Genomic DNA, 10,128 nt, shown 5'->3' with positions numbered 1-10,128 from the left:
CAGAGCAATTTAATGCATTGATCAATGGAAAAGAAATCCTGGGCTGGTTGACAAAAGCATGAACGGTGTTGTGCCTGAAGGATGCATCAAAGAGAAATGCTGCTGACAATTACATGCTAATTTCCTGATTCCCATTAATGTGTGAGTCCCTGTCAGGAGGAATTGCAGAAGAACTGTATAAATTTCTCGATGAGAATGATATATTACTGATGGAACAAAAAGGCTGTAGAGAAGATGCAGAAGTACCAAAGATCAAATATTGATAGACAAAATGGTAATGCAAGATTGTAAATAAAGGAGAACAAATCTGGATTGACTATCACAAAGCTTATGATATGATTCCACATTCATGGATCATCAAGTGCTTAGATCTGTTTGGAATTGTGAGGAATGTAACGGGTTTCCTGAAGAGAAGAATGCCGGGATGGAAAACTGAACTGACATCTTATGAAAAAAAACTTGGGCACCCTGGGTATCAGAAGAGGGATTTTCTTGGGTGATGGCCTATCTATGTTGATTTTGTTCTCTGCATGACACCACTGACCCTGATACTTAGGAAAATGAACCTGGAGTACCAACTAAAGGGAAAATTCCAAACAATCAAGCTCCTCCACTTTATGGATGATTTGGAGCAGTATAGCAAAGATGAGACACAAGTGGGGAACACAGTTCACTGTTTTAGTACTGATATTAAGAATGGAATTTGGACTCAAGAAGTGTAGAATAAGCTACCTAAAACAGGCAAAGTACAGTCCCTAGCAGGGATAGAATTACCGAATAGAGACTTGATTAAACAAATTGAAACAAAAGGACACAAATACCTTGATGTACTAGAGTTCAATGAGATAATGGAAAAGGAAATGAAAGAGCAACTGAGGATGGCGTATTTCTGAAGACTGAGGTTGGTGTCGCGGTCAAAATTAACTGGAGGGAATAAAATCCAAGCAGTTAATATGTGGGTGATAGCATTATTTTAGTATGGAGCAGTAATTATAAAATGGTAAAAGATAGAAGTGAAGAAAATGGATACCAAGACCAGAAAAATGTTGACAGTACATGGAGTCTTCCACCCTAAGAGTACACCAATAGGTGTGTTGCTATGTGCATGGTAAATGTTGTGCTTGTGTTCTTTTATATTATTAATTTTCTTATCCCTATAATAATTAATACTGCTATTATTGGTGGTTCAGTTATCTTTCAGTTTACCACACACATACATTAGAAGAGAGATAAGTTATTCTCTTACTAATATTTTTTATAAGAGCCTCTTTGATTGACCGTGGATGATTACTTTGAGAATGTATGTATTTTAGGTTGGAGTTAGGTTTCATGAAAGGTCCATGTAGCCCAGTAGCTAAGTTGCAGTTGACTTCAAGGTAGTAAATCAAGTTGTTTTCATTCTTTATAGTGGTAGAAAGGCCAAATCTTTTGAAGAATTTATACCAGCGTTTTTAAGTAATTCTAGGCATCGATTAGAGGTACTGATATTTTATTTACTTTTCTGCTCTGACGAAGTTTCATGATTCAATTTGGTTTAACTAATTACCAACAATGATAGCTATCATTACTATTACTGTGGTGGTTAGAACTGAGTATCATGCTTACTGAAACAGCTGTAAGTTGAGATTCTGTTTTTTTTTGTAATAAATTAATAAATGATAATTGATGTAAATCAATCGTTATTTATCACTTGTATCTCCATTTTCTGTTTTCCTTGAATATTGATAAACCTTAGTTTATTTTTGTCCTTACCTATCATTTATGAGCATTAACACCAATGCTCATGATTAAATATAGGTAATACGCTAGTGGATTCATTGGATGCAAGTATCCTTTAGACGGTTGTTATAACCGCTAACTTAACTTACCTCTCTCTCTCTCTCTCTCTCTCTCTCTCTCTCTCTCGCTCTCGCTCTCTCGCTCTCGCTCTCTCGCTCTCGCTCTCTCGCTCTCGCTCTCTCTCTCTCTCTCTATATATATATATATATACATACATACACACACATATGTATGTCTTGAGCGCTAGAACTCCTTGGACCAGTTACCTGGTTCCCCTGGTGTATAAATGATTGAGATCACAACATCCCCCTGAACAGGGTGTCAGTCTGTTGTAGGGCAACTCATTCATAGCTGAGTGAACCAGAATTATGTGAAATTAAATGGTTTGCTCAACAACGGAACATACTACCTGTCCGGGAATCAAAACCATGATCATGTGATCAATACCTTAACCACAAGGCTGTGTGCTTTCACCACATACACACACACATGCGCATACACATACTCACACTCACGGTGAGCTTCTTTCAGTTTCCATGTGCCTAATTCACTCACAAAGTTTTGGTTAGCCTTGGCTATAGGAGAAGATGCTTACCCATCATGCCACTGAATGGGACCAAACCCCTAAACCTTGTGTTTAGGAAGTGAAGTTCTTAACCTTACAGCAATATCTGTGCTTATTTTATAATATGAATTCCATTCAGAAGATAAAGCAAAGTGACAATAAAATTTTGATTCTCAACCTTTAGTTCTTTCTTAGATGTTGACATTTATACATGTATGCATTTTTTTTTATTTAACAACTCTTTAATTTTTTTTTTCATAATGGAAATATGGAAAGAATTCCTGCCTGTAAATATCACAAGCTTATCTCAAACACATTGCTGAGTTTTGAAAATAATGGCTGTGATAAAAAGAGGTTGATGCTTCAAGGGTGCTTGTGAGTGTATAAAACATAGTTTGAGGGTACAGGGGATCAAAAACCATTGCCTTAGTAGTAGGAAGACACAACAGATTGCTTGTTGTTGTTTTACTCCAGGTCAGCATTGGTTGTAATAGACTTATGATCTAAATCATTCTACCTATGATCTTGTCTTTTTCATTTTTGTATATAATCAATGTCTATATTAGCCAATGCCTTCATTCATTCATCTTGATTTAAAGTTGGAGTTTGACTTGGCTGCTATTTCTAGCAAAAGTCAAACGACCAAATAAAGGCTTCTTCTTAGTGCATTGTGGTGGTAGTTAAAAAGTTTTCTATCAGTGAGATGGTCACATTTCTGAATGTCTTTCTGAATGTCTTCCTGTGTATGTGTAGCATCTACACCTTCCCTGATATGCAAAGAGCAGTCTAACATGGGCGTATTAACCCTAACAACACCTTTGCAAATATTACAGCTAAATTTTCACTCAATTCTCAACCCATATTATAAGAACAGTAGAAGGGCTTCTAGCTGTAAAACCAAATCAAAAACAGACTATGGAATCTGGTGTGGCCCCTGCCCTTGCCAGCTCCTGTTAAGCCATCCAACCGATTCCTGCAGGGAAAACACATTAAATGATAATGATGATGATGATAAAAATATTTCATTTAACCGAGACATCAATCAGAACTCCATTATTTCTTCAAATCTTTTATCCTCTTTCTAATTTTATGAATTTCTTTTATATCAGTGACATTCTAATACACTTTATTTTCATCTTTTACCTAACCTTGTTTACTATGAAACGAATGAGTGCTTTTTATGCAGCACCAGCTCCAGTGCTTTTACGTGGCATCATCACCAGTGCTTTTTACACAGCAGTGCTTTTTATGTGGCACCAGTACTCGCACCAATTATTTTTGCATGGCACCTTGGTTTTAAGATCTTAATTCTTTTGTGGTTTTGTTGAGTTCAGCAATGCACCACATATCTCGGTCCTCTGTCATCTCCTTCGATTTGAGGTCAGCTTTCAATACTTCATCCCATGATAAACTATTCTTTCACACTACCATTATTAATTAGTTTGACCCCAGTATGCAACTGGTACTTAATTTATCGACTCCGAAAGGATGAAGGGCAAAATTGACCTTGGCAGAATTTGAACTCAGAATGTAAAGTCAGATGAAATACCACTAAGCATTTCACTCAGCATGCTTATGTTTCTTATTTCTTAATAGCCCACAAGAGGCTAAACACAGAGGGGACAAGAGGGGACAAACAAGGACAGACAAACGGATTAAGTTGATTACATCGACCCCAGTGCGTAACTGGTACTTATTTAATCGACCCCGAAAGGATGAAAGGCAAAATCAACCTCAGCGGAATTTGAACTCAGAACGTTGCGGCAGACGAAATACCGCTAAGCATTTCGCCCGGCGTGCTAATGTTTCTGCCAGCTCACCGCCTTAGTTATGGTGTTACTAAAGGAGTAGACTGGGTTTTGGTTCTGGTATTTGTTCATCATTAGTTCAAAAATGAGTGAAATAATATTGTTATATGCTATTTTTATTGTTATATAATCTTAAAAACAGCATTTTGAATTTCTTCTTTATTTCTTGTTTTGTTATGGTAGAAGTGTAAACTGAAATTACTGAACAAAAAAGAGTTGGGGTATTTGACCTTTCAAAATGTTTCCAGAGAAGAGGTGGGCAATGGTTAGAAGCCTCTACCCCCACAGAGTTTGACATTGAAGTAGTGCTCAAATCTAGGACTATAGCATATTCTGTTACTCTCTTTTATTCTCTTTTACTTGTTTTGGTCATTTGACTGTGGCCATGCTGAAGCACCACCTTTAGTCGAACACATCAATCCCAAGACTTATTCTTTGCAAGCCCAGTACTTATTCCATCGGTCTCTTTGCCGAACTGCTAAGTTACGGGGGATGTAAACACACCAGCATCGGTTGTCAAATGATGTTGTGGGGACACACACACACACACACACACACACACACACACACACACACACACACACATATGCGCGCATATATATACACGACAGGCTTTTTTCAGTTTCCTTCTACCAAATCCACTCATAAGGCTTTGGTCAGCCTGAGGTTATAGTAGAAGACACTTGCCCAAGGTGCCACACAGTGGAACTGAACCCAGAACCATGTGGTTGGTAAGTAAGCTACTTACCACACAGCCACTCCTGTGCCTATAGCTACTCCTGCACCTATACACAAACCTCTTAGATTCATTATCAAACCTGCTGCAACCATCAGCTCACAGATGCACTGTTTCTCTCGCTTTTCACTTCTACCACTACTACAACATCCTTTGCTCCTCAGAACCAGCAAGCTGCATATTGCGTCTGCCTCTTTGTCATCTCAAAGCACCTGTTTCTCAGCCAGTTCAATAAATCTACCTCTTCTCCTTTCATTCCCTTGACCCTGTTCTAAACACTTTGTTCAAGCATCTCACCTGAATTGTGAGCCTTTGGTGCTATTATCTCTTCTTCCTTCTCCTCCTCTTGTTTTTATGATATACATCAACATTACAGCAGCTCAAACTGAACATTACTTGCATGAATCTCACCAGTCTGGGAGGGCTTACAAAGGTCATGAATACTGCTCCTCCTCTTACCAATTAACCCCCACTGCCACCACCATAAGCAAAAACAAAACAAAAACATGCAAACAAACAAACAATCAAGAAACAAACTCCTGCAGACCCCAACTCCTATCCCATACTGTCACCATCATCACATCTTTACCATAACTACATAACTATTACTAAAAACAAGCCTTATTACTGTTATTATTACTCCCCCACCATCACCACCACCGCAATCACTACTACTACTACTACTACTACTACTACTACTACTACTACTACTACTACTACTACTACTACATAACTGTATTGTTTTATTGATGACATAGCTAATGTTAGTTGCTGCATGTTAAGACGTTACTTATCAGGTTACCAACATTTCTTGTCTTTTGCTGACGTTTTTGCCCCCTGCCATCTCTTTCTTTCTCTCTCTCTCTCTCTCTCTCTCTAATATACTCACACACACACATGCATAATTTGTATCTTTCTCTTTCTCTTATTTTCTTTCGTTCACTGAGCTTTACATCTACAAATAACATCAAAGTTGTTCCAACTTCTTCACAAAACAAGGTGTCATCTCGAATGTAATTTTGGATAGCTGCTGTTATTTTTACTGCTCATGTTGCTATTTCTGTTGTAAGTAATGCTACATTTAGTGGCTGTGGTACTGATAGTGGTTGTTTTGTTGTTGTTGCTGTTGTTACATATATGTGCTGGGGGGATGGATTTAAGGTGTGGAATTTCTAAATTGTAGTTGTTACTGAGGTAAACCTACTAATGTGATAGGGAGGCTAACATATTGCTGAAACAGTAAAGGATATATATATATATGTGTGTGTGTGTATATAAACTTTTGTTTTATATTTGTTCAAAACATATGTTACTCTGACTTGTTTGATGTTGAACCTTTGGAAAAATTTTTGTGAGCTCCCTTGCTTTCATTATGTGCCCTACTCTATCTAGTCAGGACAGGGCTGCTCCTTGGACATATCAAGCAATTGCCTTGGGTTTTAAAAAACCTGTGGGCAAATTTTGAACGTCTTAGACAAACTTTTTTGTTTTATATTTGCTTGAAACATACATTACTATGACTTGTTTGATGTCGAACCTTTGGAAAACTTTTGTGAACTACCTTGCCTTCATTACGTGCCCCACTCTATCTAGTTGGGTTGGGTCTGCACATTGGACAAATGAAGCAATTACCTTGGGTTTTAAGAAATTTGTGGCTATCACTCAAATTTTGAACAACTTAGACAAACTTTTTTTATTTTATATTTGCTCACAACATATGTTACTCTGATTTGTTTGATGTTGAACATTTGGAAAATTTTTGTGAGCTCCCTTGCTTTCAGTATGTGCCCCACTCTATCTAGTTAGGCGAGGGCTACACATTGGACAAATCAATCACTTAAGGTTTACAAAAATCTGTGGGCACTACTCAAATTTTGAACAGCTTAAACAACATTTCTGAATCTGACTAAAAACATGAATTTTCAAAAAACATGTAAAGGAAAGCAATCAGAAAATAAAATAAAAATGTAACAAATAATTTTATAAACCTTAACCTTAGAGTCTATACCAGTGAACAAAAAATTGCTGCTGTGCTTGAACTATGTCTTAGCTGTGGCAAATCATCATCAACCAAGCTATTGTACACTATTATTATAAGCTCTTAGCTTATTGTTATAAGTTCTTAGCTTATTATTATAAGTTCTTAGCTATATTCACCAGTCATAAATAGGAGAAAGGACATACCCTGTAAAACTGGTCCAGGGTGGTAAATACTATAAAGACAGCTCTGTGCTTAAGCCAATTATTTCCCAATGTCTGATGGATCACAAATATAGTCTGTTGCTAAATTCCAGGGTGGCTTATTTTTTTTTCGCAAATGTGACCGCTAGAATAGACATCCAAATTAGGTCACCATGCCTGGTTAAATACATCAAAATATTGGTTTCAAATTTTGGCACAAGGCCAGCAATTTTAGAGGAGGAGTACATTGATTACATCAACCCCAGTGTTTACAGGTACTTATTTTATTGATCCTGAAAGGATGTAAGGTGAATTTGAACCTCGATAGAATTTGAACTCAGAATGTAAAGATGGATGAAATGCTGCTAAGCACTTTGCCAGGAATGTTTAGGATTCTGCCAGTTCATAGCCTTTAAATTCATCAAAATATTATAGTATCATCAAGTATCACAAAATTCACTCCATGTGAAAGGATGTTTTTGTTAATCTGTATATTAAACAACTCACTGTTTCACATGCATACATATTGATCTCTGTTTATTGAATGGCTAAGTTCATTTTGGTAAGCTTAGGGACATAAACCAAATGGAATAAATACTACACAATATATTTGTCTGATGCGCCGATTTAGTGGCAATCCCTTGCCTATACACATGTATACATACGTATACACACACAACGGGCCTTCACACAGTTACCATTTACCAACCCAAGGCTATTGTAGAGGACACTTGCCCAAAATACTATATAGTGAGTTTGTGAAATAAATTGTGAGGCTGTGAAATAAATTTCTTAGCAAGACACTTAGATTTGTGCCAATAGTATAAAGCATAACTCACTTTCTCATGAAAGTTTCAGTTTGGTTACCTTAAACTTTTGACAGCTGTTCATTGAAAAAGGTCAGAAGATATACACTTACAAACATAGTACACTCGGCTAACAATGTTTAGCTGTAAGGTTGTGTCTCTGGGCCTTTTAATAAAAATCATGCTTCTCATGAATTGCATATAAAATGAAAAAAAAAAAAAAGGGATTGAGGGTGGAGTGATGCATACCCTGTGTGCAGACAAATTTTTTTGTAAATTATACTGTCGCTTACAATGTGTTGCTTACCCATGCTTTTTAATTGAACTGAATTAAGCTTTGTAAGTGTTTGACTAAAAGAGAATTAGAAGCAATTCATATGGAAAAAAAATAAAAAAAGAAAATGAATAAAATAATATAACCACTTGCTTATTGGGAAAATTGTAAGTTCGATTTAAAAAAAGAAATTTTTCTTTTTTTAAGATAATCAAACCAAATGTTCCTTATTTCGAGCCACTTACCTAATGAGTATTTCTGTCAAATGTAGTGAAAATCTGTTCAGCTATTTCCCAGTAATTTTGTTAACACACAGACAAACAGACAAAAACAAGTGATAATAATACTCTGCTTTCGCTTACATGAGCAGGGTAATGATGGAAATAATACCAAAAATGAGCTTTCAATTAACAACGATACTTTATTCTTCAGCTAAATAAGATTATACAATGGACTAGATTAATACATAACAAAGAAATGTGGACTGTAGAAAATCATTCTTGGATGGCATTTCAAACCCAATCAAACTTGGTTACACATGCTTCAACAGGAATGACAATAATGTGATGTGGCTTCCTGAAAACAAACTCTCCCCTCTGCTCTATCTCACCTTACTGATGAAAATGAAAGACATCATGCTTATTTATTAACAAAAATTGGCTCAAACCAATATTTAGAATTTGCCGCTTTTGGTGGTCTATTGCGCATTCTATATCCCACGTAAAACTAGACGAATCCAAATGCTTGATTGGACAAATTTCAGCGTCACATGACTGGCCCGCATGACCAACCATTAGAGACTTATGCCTGGAGCTGTTTTAAATCTAAGCATACAATTATAAAATTAGTCTCACTACAACTGTTTGTTAGTCATTTGAAAAAGTGTGTGTAAAGAAGTGAGATGGACTATGTCTAAGAGAGGGATATTAATAAAATAACAAGAATAGGCAAATGACAGCCCATAGAAATTTAATTGATTCCTTTAATCTTTTACTAGTTCTAGTCATTGGACTGTGACCATGCAAGGGCTCTGTCTTTAAAGGTTCAGTTGGAAATATCAATACAAGTACTTAGTTCAGTCTGGTTTCTATTTTATCTCTCCATTTATTGAATTGCTAAGTTAAACAATATAAATGGGTAAAACAAACATTATGCTGGTAGTTTTGACTACCAGTGTAGATACAGGGACTCACATACATGGGCTTCAGCACAATTTCTGTGTACCAAATTTCACTCACAAGGTCTGGTGGAAGAAGTTTGCTGAAGGTATGGTTGAACCTAAAATTATGTGGTTGCAAAGCAAAGTTTTTAACCACATGGCTATGCCTGTAATTTATAGAATCTTTTTGATTTTTCCTTAAAATTTATAATGTTTAGTGTATAATGACAAGTAACTGAATGATGTTGCATAATCATTTATGTTTCCACAGTAAAATATATGATAAAAGAGGCAATATTTTATGCAAGTTAATTCAATCTGATGACAATTAACATGTAGCAACATAACATGTCATATTGTTGAAGTTAAGATGTGATGAAGAAATAATAAAAGGAAGGACAGAAATGTCAAAATAATTACTGTTGCACAACATAAATGAAATGAAAGAATGAAAAATTTGACACTACTACCACCACCACCACCACCACCACCTTGGTATCTAAGTAAAAATTATTATATAGTCTTTATGAGCAGACCTAGGACCAAATGTATTTTAGCCATGACCATCCCATCATTTGTATATCTTACACTACAATCCAAGCTTTAATCGTTGAATGTCATCTATAATTGCCAGTTCTAGCAGTGGTTTATTTTCAGAAATAAGTGACCCTGTTTAATGTCCTCAATACAAATCCATCCTCTGGCAAGTTTCAACCTTGATCATTTCTTAATAAATTCTTCCATCATGGTCCATCCTCCATGCTGTTTCCCAAGGCTTCTCATTTTCATTTATTCTAATTCCTCATTTTGGACCTACCTG

The 10,128-nt window shown here is 36.1% G+C and overlaps 1 long non-coding RNA gene across 4 annotated transcripts in view; it reads left to right on the top strand.

Moving 5' to 3' along the window:
* The first annotated feature begins 5,620 nt into the window (after positions 1 to 5,620).
* The window catches only part of LOC128247895 (uncharacterized), a 191,637-nt gene continuing 187,129 nt past the window's right edge, over positions 5,621 to 10,128 (top strand). For 3 of the 4 annotated variants that reach the window (XR_008264207.1, XR_008264205.1, XR_008264208.1), the window contains exon 1: positions 5,838 to 5,953. This is a non-coding gene — a long non-coding RNA (uncharacterized LOC128247895). Of the gene's footprint in view, positions 5,686 to 5,837; positions 5,954 to 10,128 lie in introns of those variants that run through there. The other variant, XR_008264206.1, reaches the window with a different exon arrangement.

This window comes from Octopus bimaculoides, chromosome 5, assembly GCF_001194135.2.
Source record: "Octopus bimaculoides isolate UCB-OBI-ISO-001 chromosome 5, ASM119413v2, whole genome shotgun sequence".
Classification (NCBI taxonomy): Eukaryota; Metazoa; Mollusca; class Cephalopoda; order Octopoda; family Octopodidae; genus Octopus; species Octopus bimaculoides.
This window is presented reverse-complemented; position numbering and strand designations above follow the sequence as displayed.